The sequence below is a fragment of the Ictidomys tridecemlineatus genome, unplaced genomic scaffold (assembly GCF_052094955.1).
Source record: "Ictidomys tridecemlineatus isolate mIctTri1 unplaced genomic scaffold, mIctTri1.hap1 Scaffold_67, whole genome shotgun sequence".
NCBI classification, from domain to species: Eukaryota; Metazoa; Chordata; class Mammalia; order Rodentia; family Sciuridae; genus Ictidomys; species Ictidomys tridecemlineatus.
Window position 1 is genome coordinate 1,045,981 of NW_027524711.1, and position 15,218 is coordinate 1,061,198.

General features: G+C 36.2%; 1 protein-coding gene across 1 annotated transcript in view; it reads right to left on the reverse strand.

Annotated features, from left to right (window-relative positions):
• Positions 1-15,218, reverse strand: part of LOC144374387 (adhesion G-protein coupled receptor V1-like) — a 29,221-nt gene that overhangs the window by 13,002 nt on the left and 1,001 nt on the right. The gene's annotated exons all lie outside the window — the stretch shown is intronic.

Sequence of the window (15,218 nt, forward strand, 5' to 3'; positions counted from 1 at the left end):
TGAATATTGAATGTCTCATATAACTGGTTGACTACAGTACACCACACAGAATGCAATCTCTGCTGTTTGCACCGTGATTATGGGGCCAACTGGAAGCTGCACTCCTTGCTGCTGCCCAGCATTGCAATCATGCTGCATATCACTAGCCTTGGAAAAGGTCAAATTTCAAAATATACAGTATGGATTTGACTGAATATATATCACTTTCACACCATCATCAAGTCAAAAACGGAAAATCCTAAGCACAGCCATTTTAAGTCAAGGACCATCTATATATACATATAATGAGTATTTCCTCAGAAAGTAAACATTTATAACATTTCAAAAGCAGGAAATTGGGTCAGAGAATTGATAAAAAATCTGACATCTCTACTCTGGGACATGGAAGTGTAACTAGTACTCGTACTCTTCTTCCATTTAGCAAAACAATAAAAAAAGCAGAAGTTATCTCAAAAAAAGGCAACCAGATAAGACAGTTTAAGAAGTGTAGATAAAGAGAAGTTTGAGTAATGAATGGTAGAAAGTAAGTATTCTTAACTTTAAGAATGAAGACAGTAAGAGACAGTGTGGCCAGGAAGAGCTACAGAGGAAGCAGCAACATGAGGAGAGAACTGAGTTCCAGCGTAAGGAGAAGGGAAGATTTTGAGGAAGGTCTGAGATAACAGTCTATCTGTTCCACAGGGCCTTATGGGAGCATGTGGGGAGTTGAGGGAGGTGGGACAGGGCATCTGGCCTAAACATAAGGGTTTGTGTGATCTACAGGATGTACAGACCAAATGAGGATCAAAGTCTCTTCACCTCCATGTGCCCTGGACTTCTCATGAAGACTAAACAGAGATGAAGAGAGCAACCATCTATTCCAAATGATTTCCAAAAAGGATGATGTCCAGAGGCCATAGTTTTGGTGAAGCTAACAGTTGGGAGACTAAGAAAAGAGGGTTAAGGAGCCTTCCAAGCAGTATACAGAGCTTTGAGGTTTAAGTGAGATTTAAAAGAGGGGGTGCTAACTAGGCCCTGGAACATAATAAACATTCAGTCTTTAAAGGCTATAGATTTCCTTATGTTCTGAATACCTTACCAGCCCTTTAAAAAAGTGGAGTTCAACAAGGTTCAGTTTGAGTTCTTTTCTCATACTACATAGTCTCTTTCTAAACCATTCTATCTCAGCCTATACTAAAATGATCCTCTGTACTTAGTGACTTCCATTGTTTATCTGTGACTAAGGATTCTCCTCTAAACTCCAACCAATAATATTTACTCAAAGGCATCTCAAACTCAACATATCCCAACCAAATTCATTATCTTTGTCCCAGAAAGGCACAGTCCTCCCCCATGTCACCTCCATGATAGTTGTTGTATCATGTTTCCATTACCTGCAGAAATGAAGGCTATTGACAACCTCTCTCTCACCTACCCCAAACATCTTGCTGACCATCAACTCTTCCGGATTTAACTCATGAGATATCTGAATCAATCTACTCCACCTGCATCACCAACTTATTTTCCACCTGCATCACCAACCTATTTTCCACCTGCATCACTTACCACTTTCCAAGCTAGCCTAGTCTAAAGTATGTGTCTCCAGAGTGTCTTCAAATACTTTTTCTTAGTAGCCTCTAAGTTTTTCTACCATGACAGCAAAAAGCTCCCCTTTAAAACAAACACACAGTGTCTCTCTCTCTCTCTCTCTCTCTCTCTCTCTCTCTCTCTCTCTCTCTCTCTCTCTCCTTTCCTCCCTCCCTCCCTCCCCATCTCTCTCTCTATAACTTGTCTCCCTATATTTCTTCCTCACCTTCTCATAAAAAATACCCCAATACTTCTAGAAGAAAGACAAAACTCTTTCAAGTCCCCATATGATTTATCTGTTTAATCTTTGGTTACACCCCACACTAATGTCTCCTCCTTGCCTCTTTTGGGTCACACTGGTCTTCCTGGTCCTTCCCTCAAAGCACCACTCACCCTCACCACCTGACCTCTGTACATGCTGCTGCCTTTGCCTGGAGCCCATCTCATGCTCAATTCTTTGTCTCATGAACTCTTACTCAACCTATAGTTCTCAGCTAAATAATTCTTCACTAAGAAAGTTTTCTGGTTCTCTCTTTAGACCAGGTCATTTTTTCTCCATTTTGTATTATGAAAGTACAATATTCCATTCTTTTTATTTGTTTATGGATAGAAAATTGTGTGCTACGTATGATGTCTCTCTTCCCTACTATGTGCTAAACTTCTTCAAAATAAGGACAGACTATATAATTTTGCTTACCCTTGTTTCCCTAGGTTCTACCTCTGTGCTTGGCACATAATTGGCATGTAAAATACATCTATTAACTAATAAAAAAGAGAAGGGTAAAGGGCAATATGAGTTTATATGTCCTTGTAGTCTTTGTTATATTCATTCTTCCCCTTCCATATAAAGAACTCAATCACTACCCAATAATCTCTGTAAAGTCATAAATCAGAATAAAATATGTGATCCTCACAGTCATGGCAGCAATCTAATATTTTTAATAAAATATTTGACACATACAAAATAAGAAAGCCCCCGAACATTCTTTAATGCATAATTTCAGCTTTCAGGGGATCTATAATAAGCCTCTCTGAATAATTACCTAAAATCTTTTCATACTTCCACAACCTCAAGTCACAGAAACAAAAGAAATAAAGAGACCTCACAATGGGTTCTTTAATAAACCTCTGGCAGAATTTCCCACAAATTCTTTTAGAAAGTTTGCCTATTATATTTTTTAAAAAATCTTTAAAGGCAATTCTATAACTTTAATTAATGGCCCATTCACGCAGCACACTTCATCCTTAATTTATTAGACAACTATTTTCAATAATAATAAGTGCCTCAAGTAGAAACAGTTAAGCCATTTGAAAACTTGAGGTATAAGAGAAGCAAAAATTAAAAGGCACAAAATTAAGGGACAACTGAAAAAAGACAAGTATATGATGAAAGAAACATAATTTATTCAGCAAATCCATACTGAGCAAACACGAAAATCAATCAAGCTGTATATCATAAGAGAGTGCAGCAACACAGGACTTGCATCAGTGTGTGGACAATGTAAAGAGATAATCTGAGGAGGGGATAAGGAGAAAACAGGCAGGCATAGGATTTTGACAGCAGAATGAAGACAAGTCTAGAGACCTGAAACCCATGCCATAGTCCAGATGGAGAGTGGCGGGGTCTGGGAGAATATATCATGGATGCAGAGCTGAGGAGGAAGAAGTGGAAAACACAGAAACGAGATGCAGTGACGTGTGTGTGTGTGTGTGTGTGTGTGTGTGTGTGTGTGTGTATTAGAAATGAGAGGTAAATAAGCTGTGATTCCTGGTTAGTGTTGAGGTGACTTAGGGTGACAGTCACAAAGCCTAACAGAGAAGAAAGCAGTCAGGCACCTAAGAGAAAAACTGCAAATATAGACTGTCTCCTATATTTGCACCAAATCCTCCAGTCTTCTCAATATACTTTACTTTATACATTTTAACTTTTGTGAGTTAGATTATCCTCAAAAATCAATATCTCTGAAATCCAACCCTCTAACAATCTCTCTATCCATTATTCAATAGGGTCTTCATATTTTTTATTGCTTCTCTACTCAGACATTAAGACTATGAAGTTAGGGAATTCTTCATATCTACATAACAATGACTTACATATAATATTTAATTAGTAAAAGTGTGCTGTTTCATTCATATGAAATTGGTATGTCTCAATCCAACAGCAGGACTGTGATTCATTTGGACTAGCCTGTGTAGCCCCTTGGGCTCGGCTTCCAAGTTCCTCTGGGCACCTCAGCAGCATACATGATGATTCACCAATTGTGTGTTGTCCCTGTACTGTTGACACCTTCCCTAAAGGCAACCTGACCAGCTCACATGGCAACTTCTCTTTCTCTACAGCCTGCCTAAGTGATTCCTCCAGACAGCAGATATACTACACATATATCCAACTTTCTGACTTTTCAAAAAATCCTTAAATGCTAATGTTTTCTCTCTTCTTATATATACTTTCATATTTAAATATATATATATATATATTTAAATATATATATATATATTTTTTTTTAATGTCATTTACATTTTCTCTAAATAAAAGAGACAAGAGACAAAGAAGTATCCTATCTTTCTTCTTCATTAACATTTTCCCCTATATTTTAGTCACTTATTCTCAAGGAGCCTTTTGAAATTCTAGGACTTCTGGAAAGATTGTTGTACAGATATTGATTTTATACTCTTTTTAAAATACCCAGGCTCTGGAATGTGATAATTTTATTTCTAATTCAATGAGATTCAAATAATCCTGTTTCACACTGCCTTTAGGATGACTAGTTAGCAGTTAAAAAGTCCTTACCTATTCCAGAGGCTGGTGTGAAGGAATGAATTGTGTTAACGGTAGGAAAATCCAGGGTTTGGAAATATCTGAAAGAAGACTGTCCTATCTCCCAGAGGAAAATATCAATGGAATTCTGATCTCCTACAACAATAGAGTAATAATCAAATCTTGAAGTAAAAGTTACAGAAAGAAAATGGCAAAATTGCCTAGTAAGACTATAACAAAATGGTAATTCTAATTTAAGAAACAAATTTCATATGAATCCATTTAGTTCAACAAAAACATAACTTTTTAGATAATGTTTCAAATGTCTTTGAATTTACCACACAAAGTATATATATAATAGTTAGTTAGTTAGTTAGTTAGCTATTGTCCATGACCCAACCATAAAAAAAGAAAAGAAGCAAAATATTTTCTTTTTTTTAACATTGTTGAAATTTCATCTAAATTTTTGGTAAGCAAAAGAAATCATATTCTTATTTAGAAAACATTTTTGAAACAATATTGTCAAAAGTTGCTGAACACTTTTTATTAGTACTATAAATTATTCATGACACCCCAAACATATTCAGATAAAACGTTACCTGTTTGCACTTGTCTATGAAATCTTCATAGATCATTCTATTCTACCAACCACCCCTTATTTTATTTTAACATAACTTTAAATTGGTGGTTCAGGGCACTACAAGAGTACTGGCATAATGCTTATTTTTTCCTCAAATTGCATTTATACCTGATAATTAACATTATCCCTCAAGAAATAGTCTATGGATTACCTAAAAAATTGTTACAAGAGCATTTTCATATAAAACAAATATTATGAAGGCTAGACGATTTGGGTAATAACTATAGTTGCATTATAAACACCATGTCATCTTACCTAAAAAGGTATTTTTGGCAAAAATTAAGTAAATATCATCTCCTGAAGACAAAGCTTCAATTTGTTTCATTACACTGACTGGCACTTCTTCAAAGTAAATAAATGTGCTGCCAGACCATCTGAATAAAAGGACATGTAGCCTGACATTAGCCTGGGAAATTGCTAAGAACAAAGAGTTGCCTCTGTTGAATAAAGCCATGGTCAAAACACCCCGGACAGGAAGATTCTGTTGCAATGCAAAGCTCTGTCTATTCCATCTGAAGACCTGTAGGAAATGTTCAAATATAAAAACCTTCATGACTAGGAATTTAGCACTAGGAAGAATTTAGCCAATGTCACATGTCTATTCTCCTGTATCCTTTTATTTAGTTAGGATGATACTTTTATTAAGTGGGAAAGTACCAAGCCTAATGCCTTCTCCCCTTTTTTATCTCTGTGTGTGTACACACATGCATGCAGAATAAATGAAAGAGAAATTATTTGAAAATAAATCTTAGAAGTTAGTACAAGATCTTCGGATGCTGCACATCATTTCCAACGTCTTGATCAACAGCATATAGAGAAATGCCTAAACTATTTTCATCCTCATGGTGGCAATGCATACAAGGCTTCAGGGTAAGTGTTCATAATATTTACAATTAAAAGAAAGTGTATAATCGACCTGGTTTCCTATATAATTTGAGCACTTTCACAACAAATTATACTTATTCAGGAGATGGAAGATGGTGGAGGAGACAGAAGATAACGAAGTAAAGGAAAGCTACTTCCTAAGCTGCATCCTGGTGTGGTAGGAGCCCTCTTCAAACAAAGACAAGAGGCACAGCACAGCTAGTAGATGTGTGCACATGCAACTCTGTTGAGCAATGTGGCGCCTTTAGTAACCAGGTATGCATGTGTTCCCCAGAACAAAGAAAGGCAGTGTGGCACACTAAGCATGCAAACGCCACTCTGCTAACACTCAGAGCACATGTGCAACTCTGCCAACACCCCCAGTGGGCCTGTGCATCTCTGTCAAAATTTCCTTATAGAATAACCACATGAAGTGTATTTTTCCATATAGGGGAGCAAAGGAGCTAATATGTAACAGGGGAAAGGGAGACTAGCAGTGGCTATATAAGGCAAATCCCTGCTGAAATAGGGGCTTGGCTTTTGGATGAAAATCCACCCAGTCTGTCCTGGCACAAAATAAACATTACTCTTATTAACCACCTTGGTGTCATGTCTCTGTGTGTGAACCCCACAACAGTGGCCTGGGACCAAAGCAACAGGTGTACAGCTTCTTAACAAGGTGGGTAAAAGAGGAATTTCAATAAAATTTAACATTAGACATTGAAGTGGCTCAGGGACTCAGGAATTTGGGTACAGTAACTGAACAAAAAGGAATACATTGGAGCAGACCTGGCAGCCCCACCACCTATGCAGAGTCACCACAGACAGAGAAAACAGAACACAGTCTTCATAGAGAGAAACCTGAAATCAAAAATGCTACCTATTCTTAACTGATCCATAGGCTGTACTGCATGCTAATGCTTGAAAAGCACGCTCTATATTTCAACTGATTATGGAGAGATGAGGCAAGTCACAATGTCCTTCACACAGCTTTCCGGGGACCTAGGCTGGGCCAGATGGAAAGTGAGTAAAACAGTGACTACACCCAGAGCAAAGGGAGCCAAATTCACTTGTCCTTTGTCTCAGGCAGCTCATGTGACCAGCTGAAGTCTGAGCTGGCATGGTGAACACACTAAAGGACTAGACCAGAGAAGACAGTGCTCTTGAGCAGCAGTGAGTAAAGGATCAGCAACCCCCTGTCCCATGATTGGATTTTTGGGAGGGTCTTGAGAACCAGACCTGCAGATGACATTGGCTATTGTCTAATCTAGAAGTGGGTCCATCTAGTCTTTCCAAAGAAGCCCCAGCCAACAAAGCCCAGGAGGCCTAATGAGACCTCAGCCCTACCTGCTGAAACTTTTCTCACAGGATGCTGCAGAGGCAGTTCCTTAGGAGTGCACCAAACTGGTCCAGATGGACAAAACACCAGCTGACAGTTTGTCCTAACCCACCCCACCTCATACTAGTGAGAAGGGAAGCTGAGTCTTACATACTACATCAAACATCTTCAATCTTAGGCTGTTCCAAGTGGCAGCTCAGAGAGCAACACAAAACCAGGAAGTATTAAACAACCCCACCCTTTGCTCTCTCTATCTGTATACAACTCAGAAGAATTGAAAAGAAAGACTGTTGACATACACAAAAACCACCCAATGTCATCAGTTATTTTGTCTAATTCAATGGAGAAGTGTCCTTCACTATTCATTCTTCATTGCAATTTTTAAAAATTCTTTCTGGGGCTACGGCTGTAGCTCAGTGGTAGAGCACTTGCCTAGCATGGGTGAGGCAGTGGGTTTGATCCTCAGCACCACTGTAAAAAATTCAATAAAGTTATAAAAAAGTATTAAAAAATTATTTCCATGTGTGCATCATAAACAATATTATAAATCAAATGGATCAAATGTACATCTACAGAATATTCCACCCTATAACAGCAGAATTTATCTTCTCCACAGCACACAAAATTTTTTTCCAAAATAGACCATATTCAGGGCCATGAAACAAATCTTAGCAAATACCAAAACAAAAATCAACATATCCCATGTATCCTATCAGATAATAATGGAATGAAACTAGAATCAAAGCAAGAAAAATAATAGAAACCACAAAAAGATGGAGATTGAACAATACTCTCTTAAATGAAGAAAATATCAAAGAAGAAATAAGAATAGAAATTAAGAAATTCTTAGGAAAAAAAAGAGAGAAAGATACAATAGATCAGAATCTCTGGGACAGTATTAAAATAGTTCTAAGAGGAAAATTATAGCACCATTATAAAATTAAAGAATTGTCAAATAAATATGCTTATGCTTCACCTCAAGGCCTTAGAAAAAGATGAACAATCTAACCCTAAAACCAGTAGAAGACAGGAAATAATTAAGTTCAGAGCCAAAATCAATAAAGCTGAGAATAAGAAAACAATAGACAGAAACAAGATAAATAAGATTGACACTTAGCCAAACTAACAAAAAGAAAGAGTGAGAAGAAGCAAATCAACAAGATCTGAGATAAAAAAGGAAATACCAGCAAAGACCCTTTTGAAATCCAGAGTTATCAAAACCTGTTTTGAAAATTTGTACTCCAATAAGACATCAAACTATTTGTTTGCCAATGATATGATTCTATATCTAGAAGACCTAAAAAAAACTCCACTAGACCACTTCTAGAGCTTATAAATAAGTTTAGCAAAGAAGGAGAATACAAGATCACCACTCATAAAACAATAGCTTTCTTACACTCTAACCATAATTCAGCTGAGGAAGAAATGAAGAAAACCATCCCATTTATAATAATATCCAAAAAAGTGTTAAAGAGTTAATGTAAAAAAGAAGGTAAAAGAACTCAGCAATGAAAATTATAGCACATTGAAGAAAAAAACTGAATAAGACCTTATCAAATAGAAAGACATCCCATGTTCTTGAATAGACAGAATCAATATTGTCAAATGGCCACAGTACCAAAAGCAATATAGAGATTCAAAGCAATCTCATTTAAATAACAATGATATTTTTCACAAAATTAGAAAAAAACAATTCTTAAATTCATTTGGAATAATAAGAGAAACAAAATAGCCAAAGCAATACTAAGCAAGAGAAGAGAAGCAGGAGGTATCACAATACCTGATCTGAAATTATATTTCAGAGCTACAGTACCAAAAACAGCATGGTATTGGCATCAAAATAGACATGAAAACAAATAAAACAGAATAGAAGACGAAGAGACAAATCCACATACTTAGAGCCATCTGACATTTGAAAAATATGTCAAAACTATATTTTAGACAGACAAAAGACAGCCTTTTTAACAAATGGTGCTAGGAAAACTGGATAGCTATGTATAGAAAAATGAATCAGACCCCTCTATTTCACCCTATACAAACCCAAATCAACATGGATCAAATATCGGGAATTAGACCAAAAACTTTAAAACTACTAGAAGAAAACATAGGCTTCATAGTCCATCATATAGATGCTGACAAGACCCCCAAAGTGCAAGAAATAAAATGAAGAATAAATGAATGCCATAAAACTAAAAAGCTTGTCTACAGCAAAGGAAACAATTAAGAACATGAAGAGAGAGATGACAGAAAGGGAAAGAATCTTAGCCAGCTATTCTTTTGATAGGGGATTAATATCCAGAAGATTAAACAAACTTAGCACCAAATATAATATAATAATAATAATAATAATGCAATCAATAAATGGGCAAAAGTTCTAAACAGAAACTTCTCAAAAGATGAAACACAAATGGCCAAAAAATATATGAAAAAAATGTTCAACAGCTATCAGGAAAATATAAATCAAAATTACAATACAATGTAATCTCAACCCAGTCAGAATGGCACTGCTCAAGAATATGAATAATAATTGCTGGCGATGTTGGGGGGAAAGGTACACTTGAACATGCTTGATGTGACTACTAAACCACTCTGAAGAGCAGTATGGAGATTCCTCAAAAACCTAGAGATGGAACCACCCTATGACCTAGCTATCCCACTCCTTGGTATTTTTCCAGAGAGACATAAGATTGACACACTGCAAGGATATAGCCACCTCAAAGTGTATAGCAGCAAAATTTCAATAGGGAACTTCTGGAATCAACCCAGATGCCAAAAAATAGATGACTGGAATGGAATGAAAAAAAAATATATATATATATATACACACACACACACATATACATATATATATATACACACACACATATACATATATATATATATATATACTTAATATGTATCACAATTATGATACATACACACACACACAATGGAGTTTTACTCAGCCATAAAAAAAAATGAAATGATGGCACTTGCTGGTAAATGGATGAAAATGGAAAATATCATGTTAAGTGAAATTAGCCAAACTCAGAAACTCAAAGTTTATATGCAGAAGCTAGAGTAAAATAAGGAAAGGAGGAGGTAAGGAAAGGATAATACAAATGAATCAAATATTAAATAATAGACAAGTGAAAGGAAGTCTAGCAGAGTGGAGGAAAGGGATGGAGAGGGGAAGGACGATGGAAGGGAAAAAGAGGAGGGAAAAATGGATATCATGAACTAAAATAGATTTCCATGCATGTGTGAGTTTTTCAGGATGAATGCAACTACTATGTATAACTATAAAGCTCTAATTTAAAAAATAAAAAATAATAATTATGCAGTCAACAGTTAGGACTTTTGAGACAAGCATTAAGCTAGGAGCCTGGGTCCACTGACCTCCTCCTTTATCACTCTTATTAACGATGAGGAAAAGGCAAAAACTCACATAGCAATAACTGAACAAATGATGACCATAAATTAAAACTGGTACTGAAGCCAAAAGTCAGGATAATATGATGAAAAAAAATGTATGTATTAGGGGAATGAAGATAGAAGGAATGACATGACAGTTTCTAAGATACAGATGGTTATGATGCTCTGAATAAAAACTAGCCCAGAAAGCTGACAGTGCTAAGAGGTTGAACAGTCAAGACAGGAAAGGGGAACTCATGAAGTATCCTTTCTTGGGTGACCATACAATTACCATTCATGTAGGGGTTCTTTAGAGATTGAAATATTAATAATAATTATACAAGGACATGGCATGATCCAGTGCTATCCTGGGCTAGAAGAAATATGGTTATCCTACATATATAGCATACTAACTAATGCTAAATTTATTATCATTTGGAATCACTAAAATTTTTAAATGAGTAACATGAATCAATATTTTTAAAAGATTACTCCTGCTACCAATAGAGAATGAATCTGAGGAGATCAGAGAACTTCAGAGACTAGCTTGGAGACTAGCAGTTCAGGTAAGAAAAGATAAGAACTAGGCTTAGACGGAGATGAGCTGAGGTGGAAAGAAATGTCTATACTCAAAATTATTATGGAGACACAGATTCAAAAACACTTAATGATCAATTAGATGTGAAAGAAAAAAAGGGGGTAATTCAACAAAATATATCACAGAATTCTTCCTTGAGCACTTGCATTTCTGAGGTTACTATTTCCCGAGATAAAAGAAAATACTCAAACACAAGTTTCATAGAGAAAATTAATTACAGTTCAGCTTGATATACATTATAACACACTCCTAAAATATATTTAAGTGGATGCATCAATAGGCAGTTAGACATTCAAGTCTGGACTACAGAGGAAAGGTTACAGATATGATATGAAAGACATTAGCCTATAGCTGATATGTAAAGCTAGCCTGATGTTCCTATGAAGAGCTACAGAACTGATGAAATTTCCCAGAGTAGGTGAAAAGAAAAAAGAAATATGAACTAAAACTGAATTATGGAATACTCTAAGACATATTGATTCAGAAAAGGGAGGAGGAACCAGCAATGGAGACTGAGCAGACAGAGTTCTTAAGAAGGAAAGCCTTGTGGTATCATAAAGCAAGAGTAGAGGGGGTTGAGATTTGGGTATGACTAAGTCTCATGCTGGTGGGAAGTTGTATATGACAGTGATAAACATATCCACTGGATTTGGCAACCCAGTCGCCATGGGTGAGCATGAGAAGTAGACAAAGCTAGCTGACACTTCTCTCACAACGTCCTACCACAAAGGAGAGACAATAAATGAAAAAAAAAAAGAAATTAGAAAGGGAAGAGATCAAGGGATTTTGTTGTAAACTGAACAATTCTCAACTATTTATGCCAACTGTAATAATTTCATGGAGAAAGAAATGCCAGCTATGGAGGGAATAACTAAACCTTATGAAGGCTGAGGGGCAGCCATGTGAAAGGAAGGGCTTCTCCAGAAGGACACTCCTCTGCTGCAGCAGGAGGGAGGGGCAACACTGGCTTTTAAGTGGGATTTTGAATTTGGTGTTGGGAAAATAAGTAATCTCCCTCTAGTGACTTTCATTTCACTGAGGTCATTAGTTGAAAATGAGGCGATAAGAAGCATGTACAGAAGCATGAGAGACAAAAATTATCAATTAAACATTAAGGAGATTATAAAATGTAGTGTGCTAGAAAAATGTGAAATTTCTGGGGTGATGCTGAGTGCCCAATTGGCAATGTTAATCATGATTTTTTAGTGATACCATCTGTCTAGCTGTGTGATTTTTCTCCATAATGTTTTCCAACTCAATTAAATTCTGATTAAATGTTCATGTTTATGATTACATTTGCTTTGGTTCTTGAAGAACATATAATATTCATAACTGTTGTTTAAAAGTTAATTGGGACCAATCAATATTCATATTCTCCTTTACTACTTTACCACAAACTATGGTTTTCTTTTATACCAAATCTCTAGACCCTACCTCATAACTTTCAATTACAGTATTTTTCTGAATCCTCTCTTTGACTTGCAACAATTAAATAATCTTGACTGTCTGAAGTAAAATATCTTACTTGGGAACTCTCAGAAATAATGACTGTTTGCACCTGCAAGGAAGACAGAAAAGTGGGAATAAAAATTTAAAGAGTTTAACTCAGAAAGGCACTAAATATTATACTAATGAGTTAGTATTTGATGTTTAAGACTCGATGTTTAAAACTATTCTGATCACTAGGTATGCATATATCATAAGCATACATCATTTCAAGCAAACAAAAAAAGCCCCAGGTTAAGATACATGCTACAATTTGTATCAACTTGCAAAAAGTCCTGTTACTCATTAACATAGAATATACATTGTCATCCATTTAGATCAGTCTTACAAATATGAATTTCTTTTAGGTAAAGCAATATAAAATGAAGATTTTGTTTTTACTAGGAATAACTGGAATCCAGATGTGAAGGTATACACACTGTTAACAGAAGACTTCTCTTCATTTCTTTCTTTATGAGTAATTACAAAGTAGGGGGAAAGTCCAATCTTAAAGGCCTCACAATTTTTAGGATTTTGTATCTTTAAATCCTAGAAAATGAGAATTACAAAAAACAGTTAACTCATAATGTATCTCACATTTACTTGTATATTTTATTTTGTGCACTGTGGAAAAAAATAAGCAATGTTTACCTTTACTGGAATAAAAATCCCTTGCCATCGGTAAATAGTAAATGATGATTTTCTTAACATTATACCATATACTGAATCTTCCAAAGTAAAGAAACACCAGCCAGAAACTGGCTTGTCCAAAAAACTTTGAAATATTGAAAAGACAACATCCATTCTCCCTAAAAACATAAATCATTATTTACCAGTGCATATTTCCTTCTCAAACTTATCTGCTCTAATTTGTTATTTAAACATTGAGACTAATGACTTCAATACAAATGAATTCCCCATGGTGTGTGTGTGTGTGTGTGTGTGTGTGTGTGTGTGTGTGTGTGTGTGTGTGTGTGTGTTTGTGAGAGAGAGAGAGAGAGAGAGAGAGAGAGAGAGAGAGGAGAGAGAGAGAGATACAGAGATACAGAGAGAGAGAGAGAGAGAAAGAAAGAAAGAGGCTAGAAAACTTAAAAATAGTAACTTAAAATAACAATTATGGATAACAAAAGGAGTACTAATACTTCACTCTATAGCCATATGAACTTTCCCAAGGTCTATTTAAATATAAATACTTGCTAACTGTAATTTTAAAGGGAAATATGCTAAAACATGTTTTATTTCTTTTTTCCAGCACTGGGGTTTGGACTCAGGACCCTGGGCATGCTAGGCAAGCACTCTGACATTGAGCAATAGCCCCAGTCCATCTCCCACCCTTTAACACACTCTTCTAGTATCTGCAATCTACTTTTTTCTCCTGTATTTCTCACCAGGTCTCCAAATCCCCTTCGTGAGATCACTCTGCTATCCCTAGCCATTCAATCTGATGCTTTTCAATTTTCAGGCTGGGTCTTCTTCCCTTCTCTGTCTAGAGCTCCTCTTCTCAGATTGTTAAATCAATGTCCACGACTTTAAAAACAGTAACACATGTCAGATCCCTAAGTCTATCTTGCAGCAGAGACCTTCCTTTGAGTATAAATGCCTTCTCAAAAGGAACTCAAACTTAACATGTGCTATAACACATTTATTTTAATTCCCTCGCCAAAACAACACCTAGCCTTCTTTCACATATCTCTTAGTCAGTAGCAAGACACTCCATCCTACCACACAAGCTGAGGAAATAGGAGTCATCTGGGACTCAGCCTCACCCTTGCACCCAGTTCATCACCTGCTCTAAACTTCTATCATCTGTTGCCCTTTTGCTCATCTCCATGCATCCTCTCTTCTCTGCTATACCAGCCAATTCTTTTTTTAAAAAAGAGAGAGTGAGAGAGGAGAGAGAGAGAGAGAGAGAGAGAGAGAGAGAGAGAGAGAGAGAGAGAATTTTTAATATTTATTTTTTAGTTCTCGGCAGACACAATATCTTTGTTGGTATGTGGTGCTGAGGATCGAACCCGGGCCGCATGCACGCCAGGCGAGCGCGCTACCGTTTGAGCCATATCCCCAGCCCCCAACCAATTCTTTACACGGTCCTATGAATAACACTGAAAAATGCAAACATGATCATACCATACCATCTTCCCCATGCCTAAACTACTCAAAGGTTTTCCATTAACTCTGGGATAAAAGATTGACATCCATAAAATATTTCTCAAGTTCTTCAATGATCTCTGCATCTCCCCTATTTCTGTACTCCCTATTCACTGAGGTTCTTCAATTATGACATGTCCTTTCATGCCTGAGTTTCCTGCCACTAAAGCTTCCCCCTCTTGTCTCCCAGGTTCCTCCAACCCAGTTCTTTGCATATTTGATTCCTCCACATTGATTTTTACTTATTTATTTTGGTACACCTTAAATTCTAAGCTCCATGAGCTCAATACCATACCTAGGCACTCAATAAATATTCTTGGATATAGTAATAAAATTAAATATCTGTTTCCCATTTTTAATAAATCCATAAGTTATAATTCATGGAAATAATGTAAATCTTATACATGCAACATTTCTGAGTTACAGC